Source organism: Mustela nivalis (assembly GCF_964662115.1).
Source record: "Mustela nivalis genome assembly, chromosome: 15".
Lineage (NCBI taxonomy): Eukaryota > Metazoa > Chordata > Mammalia > Carnivora > Mustelidae > Mustela > Mustela nivalis.
In genome coordinates, this window is record NC_139034.1 from 80441332 (window position 1) to 80461850 (window position 20519).

A 20519-nucleotide genomic window follows, 5' to 3' on the forward strand; every position below is an offset into this window, starting at 1 on the left:
CTAAAGATAAATATAATGACTAGAATTTCAGAACACAATATACATTTTATTTTAATATAAAACATGAACTTTCATAAGATTAGGAACCAAAAGTCTTCCTAACTGTCTGAGCATGCTTTTTTCTAATTATTCCCAGGAGTTACTTTTCTATGTCATTCTTTCTTTTAATAATAAAATCCCAGTCCCCACCACAATTTGGGAAAACACAAGGATACCCAGGTAGGGAAGAGAATTCCCCATCTCCATCACAGCAACGTTGTGGTCCTGTGACTGGATTCTGACCAATGAGATGTGAGCAGAAGAAGACTTCCTGGTCACATTCTTCAAAGGAAATCGCTCGTCTTCATCTTTCCCTTTTATCCTCTCTGTGAGCTGGAAGGAGTTGTGTGAGCAGCTTTGACAGCACAGACAGGTACACACCCCAGGAACGAAGTACCGAGATAGAAGAAATGGTCAGAGCAGCCAACCTGTCCTTGACTGCCCAGTTAACCTCTGCACTTTAGATGACAGAGAAAGAAACTTTTATTTTGTCTGAGCCACGGTATTTTGTGTGAATTTATCACAGCAGTTTATTCTCTCTACTCTCTTAGGGACTGGTCTGCAATTAATAACAATACACTTATATTTGGGTTACTTATGTTAAAAGGATAAAGAATACAAGTACATCACTTATAGCCTATTGCTTTATTCACAGCCTGTGACTCTCCTTTCCATTCACCAAAGCAGCTACTGATCTCTTGGCTGCCTTTTATAAACTCTCCTGCTTATCCTCACCACCGGTGCAAACATCCCGTTGTCAGATCTTACTTCCTTTGTCTCCTTCTCTGCCCTGCTCCCAGCCCATCAGAGGTAACCTATGACCGTTTGGAGCTTATGACCATAACAATAAAGCTTTGATCATTGAAAGGAGAAGAAAGACAGAGGGCAGAGTGATTGGAAGAAAGAGTAGGTCAGAAAGAAAAAAAGAAGACCAGTGTGTACATGAGGACCTCCATGTCTATATTTACCTTGTAAGCCTTTTTCAAAAACATGGTGCCTTTTGTTGTTTGCACATTATTCCTTCTCTGTTGTTGCTGTTAAGGATTATCATCACTTTTCAAGGGGTCATTCTAAGCTCTACATCACTGTACCACTCACTCATCAGTACCATTCCCCCTGTCCCTATGTACCTACATTGATTCATGGCATACAAAACCTCTGCTCCTCTCTCCTAGAGGGAACAGCCTGAAAGGCAACTCCAGTCCTCTCTGTCTCCTCCCAATTTCTTAATAATGAAGGAATGACTTGAGTGGCTTAGCCCCTTCTTCTCTCATTCTTCAGATCGACCTGCAAAATTTTTCAGACTCCTCTCCTTCAACTCTTCTCTGTGGGAAACACTGGGTCAGCCTTGGAGCTCACAGCCTGTCTTCAAGAAGCAGGTCTGAAAACTGGTCTCTCTCTGTACTCCTCAGGGGGCTTGGAGCAAACGTTGTCAGTGGCCCCATATAGATGGCTTTCATTCTGCCGCATCGGTGTGTGCTAGTTGATTTCCAGCTTCCCGAATTTCCATCTCTGTACCTGACGGATTTTTTTTCTTCAACCATGGAAGGCCCCCCTCTCCAGGTACTCACAGAAAAACCTGGGAATGAACACTCCCTAGGAGAATTTCTCCATGACAAAACAGCCAGCTCCCTTACCTCTTGGAGGGATAATGATGAGGCATGTGTTTTCCATCTTTTCCCAGAATTTCCCTAAGGGATTGAGACAGTCTCGCACTGGGATGGCTGGTTTATCGACATATAATTGGCCCTCTCCCCTTCCCCATATCCATTCCCCACTCATCGGCTCTATTTTCTCTCAAATAAACTACTTATCCGGCATCTTCTGTAAAAACTCAAACCAATAAGGGTTAAGAGACAAAGCAAGGGTTCTGGGCAAATGTGCCTACTCTCTAGAAGCAAACTCTTCCTTGAGTGTTCATTGAAGTTTCCAGATGGGGAGGTAATATTTGGTGAAACCAATTATTGTCGAGAGGTTAAGTTTCAGTCCCTCAAACAACGTCATCAGTAATAAAACTAATATTTATTACTATCTTTCTACCTTGTGTGGCCACATTCCCTAAGTGAATTTGAACTCAGAAGTGGAGAAAAGAGGCAGGATTAAGTCTCACCTCATAAACCCCCAAATACTAGAAAATAATATGAGAAAAGTCCCCATCTGTGTTCCTATTACGTTCAAAGAGTATAATCCTAAAGCAATGAGGAACCTGCCAAGAGATACAGCAAATGCAGGTGAATTCCCCTGAGTCCTCAGAAATATGAGTTTCTCTTGGCAAAATGCCACAAAGCTTCATTTCTCATCTAAAGGAACTGTGTCTCAGCCCATATAGGTTAAGCATACCTGGCAGTAAAGCCCCAATTTCCTATACAGCCTCAGTGAGTGTCTAGGGACCCTTCTTTGCACCTGAGGCAGATGGGAATTAACAGTATACAAACAGGATTGCCCGCAAATGACTGGAAGGGTTCTACAGATGTGCTGTCATATCAACGTCTCTAGACCCTTACAACGACGCTTCTTACTTAAAAACATTAAATCTTCTTTAGTGTGATTTAATTTCAGTATGAATTAAATATCTTTACTAAAACCAAATCAAAGCAATAGCAACTTCTTTACAGACGACTTCACACTGCATTCTACTTTCTCCCCCACTAACTCAAAATTTTGTTATGCCTTCTAGGAAAGTGCGCTCCAGGTGAAAACCATCGCCATTTATGATCTGAAGTGTTCTTAAGGAAAACTACATTTTCTGTAAACAGGATCCTATTCCTTATCTCTCGAACTCTTGAATAGGATGACTTTGAATATATCATTTTTCATTTACAGGAGAAATTTGTCCACTCAACTTTCTCAATTCGGAAAGAGACTTAGATATTCAGAAATGCAGAATGTTATTTATCCTGGACAGCAGTTCATTTTCTAAAATTTGTTTAATTGGGAATATGAATTAACATTATGGAATACATGCCTGAAAAGTGGACGTATATCCTTCTGCACGATGAACTATCTACGGTCAACTCAGCCACTGCCAATGCCACAATCCAAGCTTACCGGGAGAAGCCAGGAACCCCTTCTGAAAGTACCTTTTCTGTGTGCCTCCAGGTTAGTTCTCTCCAATGAGAGACCTTCAAAATGAGATCTGGAAGCAGAAAAGAAAACGCCAATTCTCTGAAGGCAGTTGACAGGCAGTGCAAGATTCATGGTGGTTTCTTGGTGGCTCTAAGAACCATAGCTCTCCTAAGAATCACCCAGTCAGTTCTTTAGTTTCTGCTTTCAGCGCATAGGGCTGAAATAATGCATAATAGTAGACTTGAGTTTCACTCCTAGCTTTTCCCACAGTCCTAAATCCCCAATTTGCATATTAAGACATTTTGAAATCAGAATACAACAAATGTCTTCAGTTTTCCGGATTTATCCTGGATGGACACACTGTGTTTTCTCTGCCTACATTCCAAACCATCACAGGTAACTGGTACCTGTTGATAAAGAATTTTCATTGAGTTTGTAATAGTTTATTTGATATCTAAATACCCGGCATGACAATAAGAACTTTGATCCAGGATGTTTTATTATACATCATTAAAAATGTAACCTAGGGGTGCCTGGGTGGCTCAGTGGGTTAAAGCCTCTGCCTTCGGCTCAGGTCAGGATCTCAGTGTCCTGGGATCAGGCCCCACATCAGGCTCTCCACTCAGCAGGGAGCCTGCTTCCTCCTCTCTCTCTCTGCCTGCCTGTCTGCCTACTCGTGATCTCTGTCTGTCAAGTAAATAAATAGAATCTTTAAAAAAAAAAATGTAACCTATATGAACAGAGAGATTATTTCTTCCTAAAAGTATTTATTGAGAGCCCTACCAAACATGGACTTCCATAGACCACTTTGAACTGAATAAATATGACTTAGTTGGGCTTATTTCTTATGTTTCCCCCAGAAAAGAGATTCATAAAATCAACTTCAATTCTTCTAGAAGAAATGCATGGGATTATCTTACTTCTAAATCCAATTTCCCTGTCATTAAGTTAAAATATGTCTTTTATAAAGCAATTTACCAAAATCAATGTAAAAATTACAACTTGAAAAAATGTGTCATATATACTAACGTTTAGATTGCAGAGTAAATGAAGAAAAATGCCAACTCAGAGGATTTACACTCCGAAAAATAAATGGCACAAGTTTGTTGGACCATAAATTTCTAGAGGTCAAAGATTGAAGCTACTTAACTTGCTTACTACAGCACACTAATAATCTCGATGTGTACATATTTAATTATCCCGAACATGTGATTTCCACAAAGATGTAGATTCCAAAGATTACACTTACACTATGAGAAAAACACCCCATTTCTTTGTTCACATTTTCATGAACATTTATAATATTGCAGATTTAAATGTACATAATTGAATTGCTGTCCATGCAGGTGTGAAAAATGTTTAAAATACTGTGTTTGAACATTAATTTGGTTTAATGTATTTTTGGCATCTGTCTAGTAATGCACTTATACTTTATTACTTGTGTGAATGACATAAATAATAGAATATATACACATATGTATAATGGCTCAAGATAATTATTACTTAGCATTAACTTTGTTTTTTAAGACCAACATGGCAATAAACAATATACAAGTAATTAATCAAGCATATCCAAGCCAATGGTTTAGGTTTTATTTCAGGAATTTATGACTTGGATAAAATTGCAATAAAAATACACAAATATCATATTTTAATCTCCATATCAACCACTTTTCTTCAATAAACAGATTTCTCTCTATTGAGGCTCTTAAAAACAATTTTTAAATTTTATTTTAACTTTTAAAATAAGCACATACGTAGGCTCTGTAGCTCAGGGGTTAGAGCACTGGTCTCGTAAAATAAGCACATACGTTATGTAACCATTTCCAAGTTTTGGGATGTGTTTGTTTTAAAGCTCCATTAGTAAACTGAGTATAATATTAAGGCAATATTTTAACATCAGATGTTTTCAGATGTGCTCAGGCAGCAGAAGGTCGAAGTCTTGAAGCCCGGTGCAGAGGCACGTGACATTCTGTAACAGCAAACTTAGGTCACTAAACATAATACTTCCACAATCTTTGTTAGTTTATAGTATGAACAGCACGGCAGGCATCAAAATCTCAGCTTGAATTTGAGAGAAAAATAAAATGGGGGGAAAAAACCACCATCAACAATATTCTAGTTTTATTTCCTACGCTGTAGGAAAAAACACCACTAGTTACAGAGAAACATGACCATGTATTTCTTGAACACTGAAACTTCAGGGGCAGCTCAATGTGCAAGCGTGTGTCTGGACTAAAATACAAGCCGCGTTCCATTGGTCGAGCTAGTGCCGAGGCATCTTCCTACATCTTTTTCCCATTGGTTCACCCTGGGGCTGACTTTTTCTCATTGGTCTTCCAGGCATAGTGCATTTTTCTAATTGGCCAACCCAGAGGGGAGGCTTTTTTCTGATGGTCTGCCTTAAAGAGAGGCACTTTTTCTGGTGTTTTTTTGTTTGTTTGTTTGTTTGTTTTTTTCCCCCCCATTCACACAGAGCTCTGGATTCTTGGCCTTCCTGCTTAGGACATATGAAGACAAAGGAGACCCGCGAGAAGTTCCCATGAGACCAAGGAGAGTCTTCTCTAAAGAAGAGAATGTTGCACATAGATTGATCAAAGAAGATAGATTCAGAAGAAATGGTGAAGTTTTGAATACAGTAGGAAGTTTGAAATTTAGTTCTTGGCTCATTTGCCACCCTTCTTCAGTCGGTTAGCCCAGACGATAATGAGCCTGATGATATTCTAAAGAAATTTGTTGTTCTTCAAAACCTGTCAATCACTGGCTTTATTGACATCTTTGTACCAGAATCTGTTCTCAAGCACGCCGTCTCTCCAATTTGTTATGTGTTCATTTCTGCACAGGAAGAATATATATCTAAAATATACAAAAGTCAGCATTGAATAGAAGTCGACCAGAAGCCGACTGGATCGCTGGTCTGTATCTAATGTATTTGAGGATTAATAGTTCTATTTATTTACGAAATATTTGCCAATCTGTATCATGCATGCCTGCCGATTTTATCTCCTGCATTTAACCAGCCAATTCATCAGAAATTCCGCCAGCCTCTATGCCTGTGCGAAAATCTGCACCCCTAAAACATTTCAGCTTTGTCTACGTGAGACTGACCAATAAATGTTTAAAAATTCCAACGATCGGCGACCTGGGTGGCTCAGTTATTTAGCGTCTGCCTTCCACTGAGGTCATGATTCCAGGGCCCTGGCATGGAGCCCTGCATCGGGCTCCCTGCTCAGTGGAGAACCTGCTTCTCTCTCTCTCTCTCTCTCTCTCTCTCTCTCTCTCTCTCTCTCGTTCCTCCTGCTTGTTCTCTGCCAAATAAATAAAATCTTTTTTAAAAAATTCCAACCATCTCAGTTAGTTCTTTCTCTTTCCCTCTCTCCCTCCAACATGTTACTTGCATGAACACACACATACACAAAACTATCTGAGTTTGATTTTTCCTAAATTAACCATTTTTATCACATCCTTCTGAAAAGTAACTGAGTGGCAGAGTGTTGCCTGCAGAAAGGGATTTTGCGGGTTTTTGAAAACACTGGCTTCAGGGAAGTAAGGATATGGAACAGGTTGGGACCATTTCCATAAAATGGAGCTGAGTAAAATCCCATCAGGTTTGGCTTTTACATAGTTTTTCCAAGACCAACACACCATTTCTCTGACCTCTTCTCCACAACCTTTGTCCACGTTGGAATTATGAAAAATGAGCAAGTTCACCAGCAAGTCATGAACAAAATGCTTCACTGACCCTTTGCACTCTGCAATGTTATAGTTGTATGTTTAAAACTAGACTCTTCAGGGAAAACATCATTAAGTGCATTTTTATCTCAAGGTATTCATTGATTTTCTATTCACTTATCCCAATAATCTATAAACCCTGTCTTTTAATTGTTCATCTATTAAAATTTCTTTTTTATTATCTTTCTGTCCTTGGCTCCTGTACTATTTTCCTTTTATCATTATTCTCATTTAAAAGTGATGTGTTTAGAGACTATGGTGTGTTGAGACTTCCATAGGACCTGGTGCATGGCTGATTTTCACTCTCTGATCACTCAAGATTTTTCTCTTTCTCTGATGATCTGTAGTTATTCTGTGATGCGTTTACGGGTAGATTTATCTCTATTGAGGCTCTTTTATGCAGTGTAACCTCTCCCTGAATTCCAAAATTCTTTACTCTTCAAATATTTACTCTTTGCCACTCTCTTCTTCTCTTTTCCTAGAAATTCTAAAGTGGAAAATATTGTTCCTTTCTTACTCTGTGTGTTTGGCTTATGACTTCTTGTGCATGTCTGATGTAAGCTGTGTTTTTATTTCTCTATTAAGGCATCTTAAGCATGCTCACATTGAAGTCTCTGTCTTATTGTCCTATGAAGTAAATGTCACGTGGGTCAAAATCACATTCTGAACTGTTGATTTTGTTAGCGGTTTTTCTTAGCATGCGATTCAAGTGTGTGTTGGAATTTAGGCTTTTAGAAGGTAAGCAGGAAGATTCTGTTTAGATCTTTATTTCTCTCCCCTCGCTATTCTCCCTCATTCTGCCTAAGGGCTGCTGCCTCCCTGTAGGAGAGGCCCACTGTCCAAACCAAAATCCACAGCATTCCCCGTTCTCACAAACCGCGGAGATGCACAGGACACTGCACATTAAATCCCCGATGCAGTACTTGACCCTGAAAACTTGCCTAGTGTGGCAGGGTTGCTGCTCTCTGGAACATTTCCAGTAACTGTGGCAGGAAAAGAAAGAGTGTGGAAAAGCACGTACTGGCTTTAGAAGCTTCCTTTTGGAAATGAGACACATGACTTGTGCTTCCAATGCCCTGTTGCAATTCTTCTGACCGCAACTGGTCTTCTGACCACAACTGTTTGACAGTGTAGTGAAATATAACCCTCCCAACAAGATGGGAAACCAGAGATTGGTCATTAGGGACACCATGTTTCAGGTTTGCCCTGCCCAACACCAAACATCTGTCTTTTTCTCCTTTCTCCAGGCTGAGTATACTCAACCCTTGCCAGAGGAGACTTAAAACTTCCATCCAATCACTGCTCAAAGCCAGGCTCTCTGAGCGAGCGACACATAATAGTTTCTACCGCACAATAGCTTCTACCGCATACGGAGATGAGGCTGTTCTTGATCTGGAGACTCAGGAACTAAAAGAGACAAAGTATCTGCTTCTCACACTCCCAGAAGATAGTGGGAAAGGATAACACTGGTGTACTGCTTTTGCCGAAAGAGGGAAAAAAGAGAGAGAAATTGAGAAAAACACACACACACACACACACAGGCACACACACGCACACAGAAAGCACTAGGAACCAACAAATTTAAACTCCCGCTGAGCAAATACCATGAGGAGCTCAAATGCCAGGGGTGGGATGTGCTGTGCTCTCCGGGAGGACCTCCCAGCCCACTGCTTTCCACACCCTTTGATCCAACTCAGCAGAGGGCCTCCTTTTTTTCTTTACCATCCTTGGTCACAACTTGAGAGAGCATTGAAGAATATGCCTTCCTTGAAAGCCAAGCTTCTCAGCCAAGCTTCCCTCCAATGGAGGAATGGGCGCTGTCTCAGTCTGTTCAGGCTGCTATAACAGAATACCATAGACTGGGCGGCCTATAAACAGAAATTTATTTCTCACAGTCGCGGAGGCTGGGAAGTCCAAGATCAAGACACTGGCAGATTCGGTGTCTGGTGAGGGCCCTCTTCACAAGCCAGAAGGGACAGGGATCTCTCTCCATTGGTTTTTATAAGGGCATGGATCTCACTCATGAGACCTCTGTCCTTAACAACCGAATTGCCTTCCAAAGGCCCCACCTCCAAGCGCCATCGCATTGGGGATTCGGTTTCAAAATGTGAATAAGCAGCAGGTGTCTATGTGGTTTATTAAGTATCAATCATAGTCTCTATCAGTCTAAGCTGATGCCTCTTTGTGCTGTATAATTCTCTAAAGACTTGGGCATCTTCTTCCCATCCATTCTCTGGTTCCATGCCCCACAGCCAGTGTAAGTGCAGCTACCATGAGCTCATAAGGCATCGGTGGGAAAGCCACACACAGTCTCTTTTTCTTGAGCCATGTGGTCCAACTATTTACTTGGAGAATGTTAATTTATTCTGAAAGTTTAACAACCAGTGTGATCAACATGCTCTTTACTGGGTCCTTACCTTAAGACCGAGTTTTCATTAGCCTCTGACGTTCCAGGAATTTCTCAATTTTATCTTTTGAAGCTTCAGTCTGACATTACTTCTCTTTTCAAACTACAGGTCCCTGAATATATGGATGATCTCTATTCTTCTTCATTCTTGCTTGCAAATTAGCCAATATTGTCCTGATTTTGTCTCTTTCTTGTAATAAACTTTCAAACGCAGCCAACAATAGCCAATGCCTGCTTCTAAAACCTTGTTTTTCCATAAAGCTACACATTGATTAGGCATATAATTTGCCTTCTAAGTTTGCACAGGCAACCATTTTACTAAGTAATTTGCCACTACATAACATGGATTACTGTCCTTCTAACCTTCATTAACAGTTTCCTTGCAAACTAATGCCTATCCCATAAACCAAAGCCACATATTTAAGGTTGTTTGTTAAAATAGCACTCCAATCCTGATTCCAATTTCTGTTTCCATCAGATGGATCTGATTACACTGCAGGAGTAGACAACCCTAGAATTTCAGTGGCTTCAAGCAACAAATGTTTATTCCTGTGCCCCATTTTTATGTCCATCACAGATGGGATGGTGGCACTGATCCCCATCATTGTTGTCCTTACTCTGGGCTACAGCCTGATAAGTAGAGTCACTCTCTGAAACATCACCAATAACCACAGCAAAAGGGAAGAAGAGCTTGTGAAGCATGACCCTAAAAACTTCTGCCTAAAAGTGACAGACATCACTTCCGCTCCCATGGTCCCATAGATAGGTAAGTCTAATCCTCAGGTAGGAAGCAGAGTGAGGTGTGGTGAAAAATGTTAGAATTTATCAAGTCAAAGAAATATACATACTATTTCTAAAAGGGATAAAGCCAGGATTGCAAATTTTAGCAGGGAACTGGAAAATATGAAATGACATAAGAACTACAAATAAAAGTATGCTGGATTCTATGACTGAAACATTCAAGTGAAATTAGGAGCCAAAGGAACAGGTTTAAGAGCAGATCAAGCCAGACTTAAGACTTTGAACTAGAAAGAAATATCTATGCAGCACATTACACAGACAGACAAATATACGGCTAAGAATCACAGAGCGTGTTTTAAATTAAAGATAGCAACAAACAACATTCTCATTTTCTTTCTCAAGAAAGAAAATGAACACATAATGGAAGGTCAGAGATGCTAGAAGAAATAAAGAATAAATAAAGTAAAAAGTAAAAGACTTAATCTAAATAAATACTCTAAAGCAAGTGACAATAATGTCTTCGGGGATTTATTTTCTATACAAAGAGAAATAAAATACATAACAGCCATAGTTTTGAGGTTAGTTTTAACATTGGACTTTAATAAATTAAGAATGCATATTATAACTTCCAGAGTAAAAATTAAATAATAAAAATAGCATAAGACTTTAAATAGTGGGAAAATAGGATCATAAAAATTATCAACCCAAAAAGAAGTAAAAAGGAAAAAACAAAAGACAAATAAAATAGGTTCAACAAATAGAATATATATAACAAGGGAGAATTTTAACCCAAATATATTCCTAATTATATTAAGTGTAAGCGGATGAAAAGATTCAGATAGAGACAAAGACTTTCAGATTGGATTAAAAAAACAATAACAATGGTAACAACTTTAAATTATTCATAAGAGACATGCAACGTAAGAAATCAGAGGAAAAAAAGCAGTATTAACAAGAAAAATGTACCATGCAGAAATTAAGCAAAAGAAAGTTTTTCTTCATTATGATAAAATGCATAATTATCAGATATATAAAAAATTTTACATTTGTGTATACATGTTATTGTGGCTCCAGAAATTTTAAAAAATATACACATGTATTTTTTAATTAATTAATTAATTAAAATTAAATAATAAATATATGCATCTACTAGGAGAAGTGAGAAACACACCATCATAATGGGAGATTTTAACACTCTCAACAGACAAAATATTAATAAGCATATATAAAATTTAAACAGCATAATTAATATTAACTAATGGAGACAGAACTATAAATATATAACCCTGCACCCAGCAATGATGACTGTATCTTCTTTTCAAGCAAATTTGAAACCTTTATAAAATTTGGCCATATGCTGAGGCACAAAGAAGGTCTTAACAAATTTCAAAGACATGAAAGAGTTCACAGGATGTTCACTAATCAAAGTGTAATTAATCAAGAAATAAAACACAACAAAATAAGTATAAGCTACATATTAAAATTCAGAAATAGCATATTTCTGGTGACCCATGGTGAAAGAAGACTTTACAATGGAAATTTAAAATATTTAACTGATGGGGGAACCTGGATGGCTCAACTGATTGAACATGGGACTCTTGATTTTGGCTCAGGTCATGATCTCGGTTTGGTGGGATGGAGCCTCACCTCTGCCTCCATGCTTGGCTCAGTAGGGCATCTGCTTGAAATTCTCTCTCTCCCTCTCTGCCCCTCCTCCCCTCTGTTCACACACACACACTCTCTTTAAAGTGAAAACAAAAGCGAAAATGAACTTTTGAGACTTCATCAAGATAAAAGGCTTCTGCACAGCAAAGGAAACAGCCAACAAAACAAAGAGGCAACCCATGGAATAAAAGAAGATATTTGCAAGTGACACTACAGACAAAGGGCTGATATCAAAGATCTATAAAGAACTCCTCAAACTCAACACTCAAAAAACAGATAACCACATCAAAAAATGGGCAGAAGACATGGACAGACACTTCTCCAAAGAAGACATACAAATGGCTAACAGACACGTGAAATAATGTTCATCATCATTAGCCATCATGGATATTCAAACCAAAACCACATTGAGATACCACCTTACACCAGTTAGAATGGCCAAAATTGATAAGACAAGAAACAATAAGTGCTGGAGAGGATGTGGAGAAAGAGGAACCCTCTTACACTGTTGGTGGGAGAGCGATTTGGTGCAGACACTTTGTAAAACAGTGTGGTGATACCTTAAGAAATTAAAAATAGAGCTACCCTATGACCCTGCAATTGCACTACTGGGTATTTACCCCAAAGATACAAATGTCATGGAAAGAAGGGCCATATGTACCCCAATGTTCATAGCAGCAATGGCCATAATCACCAAACTGTGGAAAGAGCCAAGATCCCCTTCAACAGACAAATGGATAAAGAAGATATGGTCATATATACAATGGAATATTGTGCTGCCTCCATCAGAAAGGATGAATATCCAACTTTGTATTGACATGGGCAGGACTGGAGGAGATTATACTGAGTGAAATAAATCAAGCAGAGAGAGTCAATTACCACATGGTTTCACTTACTTGTGGAACATAAGGAATAACATAGAGGACATTAGGAGAAAGAAATGAAAAGTGAATTCGGGGAAATCAGAGAGAGAGACGAAGTCCGAGAGACTGTGAACAGAAATTCAGTTACAGAATAGCAAATCGCCCAGATAAGCTAGGGTGGGGGTGGGGAAGTAACAAAATCAATAAGATGGTATACAAAAAATAAACTAAGAAATATAATTATAGGCTAAACAAGATCAACAAAGCTTTGAAAAACTGACAAACCTGATAAACTCTACTCCCCCAAAATAAATGGAGAAGCACACACACACACACACCCATGCACCTATGCAATATTAGAAATGAAGAAGGGACCATCACCACAGATCTTGCAGATACTAAAAGAATAAAAAGAGAAAATAATGAGTCACTTTGTATGAGTAAGTTTTTAATGTTACCTACTTAATTGGCATAGCTTTGTGAATTATTATGAGGTACACACACTTGTACTCACTTCACAGATCAAAAGAACCCGAGCAGCTCCCAGAAGCTCCCAATGTGTCTCATGGTAATCACAGCTCTCTTCCTCCGAATTTCTGTGACTGACTTTTCGCTCATTAAAATTTCAGCCTTTCTTCTTTTCCAATACAAACATTTTAGATGATAAAAATCTTTCCATTTTTCATTATCATTAGTTGAATGTATTTTTAAATATGTATTTATTTTATATATTTATTTAATTTTTAATATTTTATTTTATTTTTTCAGTGTTCCAAGACTCCTTGTTTATGCACCACACCCCGTGCTCATGCAATACGTGCCCTCCTTAACACCCACCACCAGACTCACCCATCCTTCTACCCTCTCCCTTCCAAAACCCTCAGTTTATTTCTCAGAGTCCACAGTCTCTCATACTTCCATAAAGTGGGCTGTAGGGAGCCAAGACAAAGGAAGGGAGATAGAGAAATAAGTGAGAGTGGGAGGAAGGGGAAAGTCAGAAGAGTGGCTCTAGAACCCTCAGATGGGAGGTACCAAAGACTGTTAGTATCCCTGTGGGTTGGTCCAGTTGAAAAAGAAGAAGCATACAAAGCTGGAGGGTGAGTATAAGAATCCAAGAATCAAAGGATATGAGAGAGGGGTACCTGGGTGGCTCAGTTGGTTGAGCAGACAACTCTGGCTTTAGGCGCAGGTCGTGATTTCAGGGCCCTGGATCAAGCCCTACATGGAGAATCATGCTCAGCATGGAGCCTGCTTGTGGATTCTCTCTCTCTCTCTCTCTCTCTCTCTCTCTCTCTCTCTCTCCTCCTCCTCCACATTCTCCCTGCTTGCTTCCTCTCTCTTTCTCCCTCCCCCCCAAAATAAATAAATTAAAAAGGATATGAGAGAGATAAAAGCGATAGGACTTGGAAGTGAAAAGATGAAGAAATTTCTAGCTTATGATTTTAATGTTTAAGCAAAATATGAATCCAAGTTAAGACTGGCAATGAAAGTATAGGAAGAGGGAATAAGAAATTTATGAAGAAAAGAAAAAGAAAAAAACAGTTAAACCAAAAAGTCAGAAAGCAATTTACAAGACAAATCCAGCTGAGTTGTCAGTCAGAGTCAAGTGTCCCTTTTGAATTTTGTATGATTTCTTTAAAGGGAAACCAGTTGGCCTGACTGCATCTCTCTCCCCCTGCAATGAGCATCTGTCTGTATGTAAGCACAGTACTTATGGTTAGATGTTGAGTCATCACAGACTGGGGCTTTACCAGGCAAAAATGACAGAAGGAGCAAAAAGAAGGTTAAGGAGATTGCAAGTGAGGAATAATCATGATAAGGCACGGGCTCTGAGTTGCACAAGCAAGATCATGAAAACAGGAAAGAGGAGTTAGATAGTAAGAAAGTATTGTTGTAGATTAACTGAAGATGATTAATCAATGAGAATTTTTACAGTAAGATTATCTATGTCCATGAGCTGTTAAGAAGGAAAGTGTTGCAGAATTGGGATAAACTGAGGATTTCAAAGGCAGTAGTTTCTCCCAATGACAAGTTCTCTGTTGGACTGTGGGACTGGAAGGCTAGCAGGGGAGGGAAGCAAAGGATGATGGGAGAAATGTTGGTCAAGGACCTGAGAGGCCAGCATGCTGGATGGGGCATGTCCCAAGATGTCCAAGTCACTGGAAGGGATGGTATGAGTCAGGAAGAAGGAGAAAGCTCAAATGAGGGAGAGAGGCCGGGAGCTCAGTAGAAAGCAAAGAGGGAGAGAGGAGAATTTTTACCCTAGCTGGAGATCATCTGCCCATCAGATCAACCCTGCACTTGTTCTGTGCCCCCAGACACTCCCAGATGCATTACTTTAAGGGATCCCTTGCCTTCTGGTTTCTTGTTCAACCACTGGAGAACCTCTCAGAAGATCGGAGGCAAGAAGGCCTGGATATCTATTCCCCAGATTGGATGAGGCTGACTGTCCCTTGGCTGAAGGTCACCAATCTTTCAAGACAGACAATCCTACAAGATTCTCCCATTCCAGGATTTGATAATAACTCCTTCCTTCCTCATTTGAGGTGGCCTCTGTTTTTAGTTCCAGGTTCCTGCACTATTCTATGTGGTTTCTCTACGCCCTATTTGTATTTTTCTGAATGCTCCCTTTTTAAAGCCTTCTTTGAATGTTCCTACTTTGAGTGTGCCATCTGTTTCCTTGCGGGTACTCTGACTGATACCATGATAGAATCCAACAGTGTGAGCATGGAGTTTTGGAGAGATGATAGATAGATAGATAGATAGATAGATAGATAGATAGATAGATAGATAGAAGGAGGAGAAGGGAGGAAGGAAGAGAGAAAGGAAGAAAAAGAGACCAATGATCCAGAAGTGGTGATGAGAATTAAAAGGACACCTGCCCCACCACCTGGCTCAGAAATGTGTGGTGCAAGAAAGAGAAAAATAGTGCATCTGATTGGAAGGCTCTAGGGAAAGCAATTTCCTTACTGACCTGCCAGATATCTGGTAGAAGTCAGTAGTTGAAAGAATGAAAAAAAAAAAAATTTGATGGTGGAGAGGAATATGGAACAAATTAGAGGAAGGCTGTCAGATTTCTTAGCTCCTGTACATCTATGAACCATTCTGATAAGAATTAATTCCCTTTGAGACAGAGGAGTAATGACCCCAAAGGTAATTCAGACACCATCAGAGCTGCCTCCTCAGTTTCAGAGAAGAGGGCCATTGTCTCAGTTTCAACAGGCAAGATGGCAGTCACCTGGAACCTTGGGAATATGACCCTTGCCCAGCAGAGCAACAGAGGCAGGACCTCCACCCACTGGGTCCGGAAAGCAGAGCACTGAAATAAAGAGCATCTTGAACCTTAAGATCTAGTGATATTTACTTGCTTAACACCCATCACCCATTCCTTCTTCCCGATTTCTCCTTTTTGAAATGGAAATGTCTATCCCATGACTGTCACACCATTGTGTTTTGGAAGTACATGACTTACCTGGTTTCATAGGATTACAGCTGGAAAGAAATTTGCCTCAGGATGAATCATACCTTGGGTCTCACTCATTTTGATTTAGATTATATTTAGACTTTAGACTTTATACTCTAGAGTTAAGGCTGAAGTATGTTAAGATTGTGGGGGGCAAGCTGTTAGGATGGAATTAATGTATTTTGCATGAAAAAAGGAATGGATTAGGGGTGGGGGGGCAAGACATTGAATGTTCCTCTCCCTCCAAAACTCATGTTGACTTCCTAGTCCCCAATGTGATGGTATTTGGAGGTGGAAACTTTGGGAGGTGATTAAGTTTAAGTGAGGCTAGGAGAGTGGGGCCCCCACAATGGAACTGGTGCCTTTCTAAGAAGCAGAAGAGACTGGAGCTGATTCTCTCTTCTATGCAAGACACAGTGAGAAGGCAGCTGTCCACAAGCCAGGAAGAAAGCTCTTACCAGGAACAGAATCTATCAGCACCTTGATCTTGGATTCCCCAGGCTCCAGAACTGAGAGAATGTCTATTGTTTAAACACTCAGTCTATGGTACTTTGTTATATCAGTTTAGCTGACTAAGATAGAGGGGAGATGGCCAGTCAAAGAGCAGAGACAGGAATGGAAGGGAAGTTTGCAGCTTGTGACAGTTTAAGGGTATACAGGGAACATAAAGGAGATTTCAGGCAGTAATGAATGTCTGTAGAGCTTTGGACTTCTGAGGATGACCAAAGCAAACAGGGGAACAAGGCAAACAGGATTGGAGGAATAGGGGCTTTGGGTTCTAACATTGCATTATGGCCTCAAACACTTCAATTATTGATCTTGCAATTGGCCGTTTGGGTCATAAGCAGTTTTTTTGGCAGGCACCAGGACAAGGTCACTCTTGAACGCTTTGGTCAGTGGTCTAACTACAGATAAAGGACACTCCTCTCAGAATGCAAAGATTATTCTGCAAGTGCTAGAAATCTTTTTAAAGTGGAAGAGACTGGGATGTGTTAAAAGCTGATGGGAAGGAGATCAAAACAAGCAAGGGATTGAAGACACAGGAAAAGAGGGCAATTGGTCAAGAGAAGTCTCAGAGGCAACCGGATCTTGAGCGTGGGTGATGGGATGTCTTTCATTCTGGCAGGAAGGAAACATTTTGCTAAGATGTCCCAGGATCTGATGAGAATAGCAGGTAATTTACTATGCATACTAATTACTCACAGTGAATCTGTAATGGCACACTAAAGTAACAAGTTCTGGGCTGGATAGGTCTGTATCCTTTTCCGTGTATTTTTCCTTTCCAGTTTGACCTGCCCTGGGATCTCTGTTTCTTTCTTTTTGGCCACTATGAATGTTACCAGTGGTTCTTACCCGTGAGTAGAGCCATGCAAGACTGCATGTCTTCTTTGTATCTGGACACTCAAGGCAAAAATTAGGGTTTCTTCTCTGCCCTTTTTTGGTCCAGCAGAAACATTCTCCATGTTATGATGATACTAAAGATGTTAAAGCTCCTATGGTGGGAAGAGGGGGCGTGTCCTTAACTGTTTGGACTCCAGACATTGTAGTGTGATGCCTCCTGTAGAATAAACACCATCACACATGCCCAAGCATTATCGACTGGGAAGGTCACTAGTTACACAGGCTCCGCTAAAGCAGTAACCATCTGCACACTGTGAACAGGGACAGGTGGGTCAAAATCAGAAGATCAGAGGGACAAACAAAATCGAATGAAGGAAGTAGTGGTGTTTTCCTAAATGATCTGAAAATCAGAAACCAAGTTCAAAGCAAATCCAGAGAGATCCCATGTCCAAAGGAGGCAGCCCAGGGTTATGTTACAAAATAAGAGTGAAAAATAAATGGGGAAAGGACAAGAAAAGCTTTCTCAGCTTGTCCACAAAGACCTTCTGCAGGCATAGATCCAGGAGGAGGAAAGAGAAAGTCCCCGAGACGCCCAGGAGAAAGGGAAAAGTAACGCTGATACCAGTTTGGGAAGGAAGAGTAGAATGCGAGAGAGCTGAGAGAGTACCTGGCACCCCCTCTTGAGCACAGACCAGTGACCATTTCCAAGTGATTTCTGGGACAAAGGCTATTAACATTCTACCATTGGTTACAGGGAAACCTATTAAGCAGCAGCTCAGCGGCGTGTCTGCGATTCCATGGGAACAGTCCTGTTCCCCGACCACAACGACCCGCACACACACACACACATTCCACAGATATAACTGATTCATGTGCATAAGCAGGTGCATCTCTCCTCTGAAAAACCTGTGTCCCACCCAGGGGACTGAAGGTGACGCGGATCGGAGAGCAGAAAAGGTCCTCTGATCTTTGAGACTGCGAGACGCTGAGGTGGAGCAGCCCGGGGCGGGAACAGGCTCCCAGGTCACCGGGCGCGATTTGGGGCGGGGGGTGGAGGTTGGGAGGTCGCGGCCAACGCCAGGACAAAGGAGACCGCGCCGGGGCAGCTGGCCGGCCTGTGCTTCAACAGTGACACCATGTGGCAGCAACGGCTACAGGGACCGCAGAAGACCATCATCAGACGTCTGGTGTTCTCCCGGCCACCACTGAGGACTGACTGGGACGGCGGACGCCTCCACGACACAGGCCCCGAGGGCTTCTTACCTGCGCGACTGCGCATGCGTGCTCTGCGTGGAGGGAGGGGGGCGCTGCCGGGAGCACGACGCCTGCGCAGACGAGGGAGAGCTTCGCAGGTGGAGAGGGGACCAGGTCCAGCTGCAAGGAGCAAAGAGACGTGACCGCTCTGCACCACGGCTAACCCAGGCGACTCCGGCCCTCCAGCAGGTCTCACGTCACACAGTGCTCCCAGGGGTTAGCTGTGCGACGTCGGAGACGTTCTTCAAGCCGTCTGATGTCTGTCTCCGTAGGCGCCGATGGTGGTGAGGGACGGATCACTGCGACCGTCGCAGCCAGGAGTCCACGCTGTGAAGTCTCACCTCCTCTCCCCGCTTCTCGGGACGTGGGGAAACGATGCTTCGGGCGTCAGCATGAGAAGAACGGGCCAAGACTGGAATTGGCTACATTTCTGAATTGTTTATAACTATGACAAAAATTTGGATGAAACTTTATGAAAGGGAAACGATTGGATCAATAGGGTAAATTCATATTAAGAAATATTAGGGAGTTATTAAAAATGAAACCTTTGGTGAACTTCAGTGATTTTAGAGATTTCTGATAGAATAATATGAAGTGAAAAAGGAAGGACATAAAGCTTCATATGTACTTTAACGAATATCACAATTCATATTTAGAATTCACATATGTATATATGCATCAATATGGAATTCATAGAGGCTTAAAGAGATACAAAACTTTTTTTTTAAGATTTTATTTATTTGACAGAGATCACAAGTAGGCAGAGAGGCAGGCAGAGTGAGAGGGGGGGGAAGCAGGCTCCCTGCTGAGCAGAGAGCCCGATGTAGGGCTGGATCCCAGGACCCTAGGATCATGACCTGAATTGAAGGCAGAGGCTTTAATGCACTGAGCCACCCAGGCTCCCTGAGATCCAAAACTCTTAATAATGTATCTTTCATGGTTTTTTAAAGTGCCTGGGGGCATATTCTGATTTTATCTTCGTTAGGTAAAACACTTTAAAAAAATGAAATTAAATAATAGCACTACTTTATACCTTTCTCAATTTAATAGATACAGTGAGACCTTAAGTATTTCCTCTGATATCACTTGATTCATATACATAACCAGGTGCATATTTCTTCTGAACAAAATGTCTCCCACCCAGGGGACTGAAGGTGACGCTGATCTGAGAGAAGGAAAGCTTTGATCCTTGAGACTCATCGATGCTGCAGCTGAGTGGCCCGGGGTTGGATCAGACTCCCAGGTCACCAGGGAGATTAGGGCCACCATCCAAAGAGATTAGGGCTTCATTTTGCCATAAGAGATCAGGGCTCCCACTTCTTCCCATTAAAGTGGGAGCATCAATGCTCCCACTTTAATGTATGGAAGATGTTCCATATCTCCTCCAAATGTATGTTCATTAGTTCTTGGCTACATTCTAGTGGATACCAATCCCAGATTCTGAAGTGGATACTAGAATTGTGCCAGATAGATGATTTGCAAATACTTTCTTCCATGGTGTGCATTGTGTTTTCACCTTTTGGAAAATGTCCTTTGCAGCAGAAAGTTGAGAATTTCACAATTTTTCCTTGTGCTTTTGATGTCATATCTAAGAGATTTTATCCACGAAATCTTTTTAAAGCAACCAGAAGCAACAAAATGCTATATACTGGAATGTTTTTCCTTCTTGGGTACCTGTTTCCTTTTTCCTGGTTTCTTGCAAAATGCCTGATGAGGTCCTAATTTTGCAGCACCTGTTTTGGGACCTCCTGTGGTAGGTATCTGCTGTGTCACCATCTTTGCCCCCACCCTCCTTGTCACGCCCGGCTTGTCATCACACTGTGAGAGCCTCTCCGTGTCTTCTCTTGCCAAGTCCAGTCTCCAGCAAATCTCTTGGTCTTTTATTGGCTTCTGGCCAATAGAAGATAAACCAGTTGACCTACAATAATCATCTCACCCAATGCCATCC